Here is a 2,500-nt window from a genome sequence, read left to right on the forward strand (position 1 = left end):
ATCTAGTATGAGAAATTAACGATTTAAGTCCTTCTTAAATGAGGCCATTTACCCATAGAGGGTGCCAGGCCCGTATAACGTTAATGATTACTAGAAAGATATTTCCAAAGAGTCGTGTTGCTTGATAGTGCAGCACTAAGTGGGTGGTAAACTCCATCTAAAACTAAATATAACCATGAGACCGATAGTAAACAAGTACCGTGAGGGAAAGTTGAAAAGAACTCTGAATAGAGAGTTAAATAGTACGTGAAACTGCTTAGAGGTTAAGCCCGATGAACCTGAATATCCATTATGAAAAATTCATCATTAAATAATTAAAAAAATAATGTGCATTTTTTTCATATAAGGACATTGTAATCTATTAACATAATAAAGTATTTATCAAAAGATCATTGGTGATATTAAGTTTATTTAAATTAATTTGCTTTTTAAGCATATTAACATAAAATAAATACTAATGATTTGATAAAGTGTTGATAGATTTTATTATATATAATGCTAAAATTCATTTTTTGAATTTTACAAAAAATTTAATATCTATGATATTAATATTTATTTGTATGCATTTATATGATTAACAATGCGAAAGATTCAGGATACCTTCGGGACCCGTCTTGAAACACGGACCAAGGAGTCTAACATATGTGCAAGTCATTGAGTTATATTAAACTTAATGGCATAATTAACTTAACTTAAATATAATGGGATTAATTTTTAGTCTATTTTTTAATAAATAGTCAATTAATTCAATCCCGGGGCGTTCCATATAGTTATGTATAATGATAATTTATTATTATTTATACCTCTAACTGGAGCGTACCTTGAGCATATATGCTGTGACCCGAAAGATGGTGAACTATACTTGATCAGGTTGAAGTCAGGGGAAACCCTGATGGAAGACCGAAACAGTTCTGACGTGCAAATCGATTGTCAGAATTGAGTATAGGGGCGAAAGACCAATCGAACCATCTAGTAGCTGGTTCCCTCCGAAGTTTCCCTCAGGATAGCTGGTGCATTTAAAAATTATATAAAATAATCTTATCTGGTAAAGCGAATGATTAGAGGCCTTAGGGTCGAAACGATTTTAACCTATTCTCAAACTTTAAATGGGTAAGAACCTCACCTTTCTTGATATGAAGGTTGAGGTTATGATATAATGTGCCCAGTGGGCCACTTTTGGTAAGCAGAACTGGCGCTGTGGGATGAACCAAACGTAATGTTACGGTGCCTAAATTAACAACTCATGCAGATACCATGAAAGGCGTTGGTTGCTTAAAACAGCAGGACGGTGGACATGGAAGTCGTAATCCGCTAAGGAGTGTGTAACAACTCACCTGCCGAAGCAACTAGCCCTTAAAATGGATGGCGCTTAAGTTGTATACCTATACATTACCGCTAAAGTAGATGATTTATAAAACAATTTCGATTGATTTATAAATTTTGAAACTTTAGTGAGTAGGAGGGTACAATAGTGTGCTTAGAAGTGTTTGGCGTAAGCCTGCATGGAGCCGCTATTGGTACAGATCTTGGTGGTAGTAGCAAATAATCGAATGAGACCTTGGAGGACTGAAGTGGAGAAGGGTTTCGTGTGAACAGTGGTTGATCACGAGTTAGTCGGTCCTAAGTTCAAGGCGAAAGCCGAAAATTTTCAAGTTTTTAATAAAAAAAAATATTAATAAAAATATATTTAAAAATAATTAAAATACTTGAATTATTTTGAACGAAAGGGAATACGGTTCCAATTCCGTAACCTGTTGAGTATCCGTTTGTTATTAAAAATGGGCCTTGTGCTCATCCTGGCAACAGGAACGACCATAAAGAAGCCGTCGAGAGATATCGGAAGAGTTTTCTTTTCTGTTTTATAGTCGTACTACCATGGAAGTCTTTCGAAGAGAGATATGGTAGATGGACTAGAAGAGCATGACATTTACTGTTGTGTCGATATTTTCTCCTCGGACCTTGAAAATTTATGGTGGGGTCACGCAAACTTCTCAACAGGCCGTACCAATATCCGCAGCTGGTCTCCAAGGTGAAGAGTCTCTAGTCGATAGAATAATGTAGGTAAGGGAAGTCGGCAAATTAGATCCGTAACTTCGGGATAAGGATTGGCTCTGAAGATTGAGATAGTCGGGCTTGATTGGGAAGCAATACCATGGTTTATGTACTCGTTCTGGGTAAATAGAGAATTACGATTCTTGTTCCCCGGATAGTAGTTACGTAGCCAATTGTGGAACTTTCTTGCTAAAATTTTTAAGGAATTATATCATTCGATATATATTCCTTTTAAATTATAACGATTATCAATTAACAATCAATTCAGAACTGGCACGGACTTGGGGAATCCGACTGTCTAATTAAAACAAAGCATTGTGATGGCCCTAACGGGTGTTGACACAATGTGATTTCTGCCCAGTGCTCTGAATGTCAAAGTGAAGAAATTCAAGTAAGCGCGGGTAAACGGCGGGAGTAACTATGACTCTCTTAAGGTAGCCAAATGCCT

General features: G+C 36.3%; 1 non-coding gene across 1 annotated transcript in view; it reads left to right on the plus strand.

Annotated features, from left to right (window-relative positions):
• Positions 1-2,500, plus strand: part of LOC129251436 (large subunit ribosomal RNA) — a gene marked incomplete at its 3' end in the record, with an annotated part of 3,933 nt that overhangs the window by 170 nt on the left and 1,263 nt on the right. The window contains exon 1 of the ribosomal RNA XR_008582970.1: positions 1-2,500. This exon is cut by the window's left edge and continues 170 nt beyond it; it is cut by the window's right edge and continues 1,263 nt beyond it. This is a non-coding gene — a ribosomal RNA (large subunit ribosomal RNA).

Source organism: Anastrepha obliqua, unplaced genomic scaffold (genome assembly GCF_027943255.1).
Source record: "Anastrepha obliqua isolate idAnaObli1 unplaced genomic scaffold, idAnaObli1_1.0 ptg000018l, whole genome shotgun sequence".
In the NCBI taxonomy this organism is placed as follows: Eukaryota; Metazoa; Arthropoda; class Insecta; order Diptera; family Tephritidae; genus Anastrepha; species Anastrepha obliqua.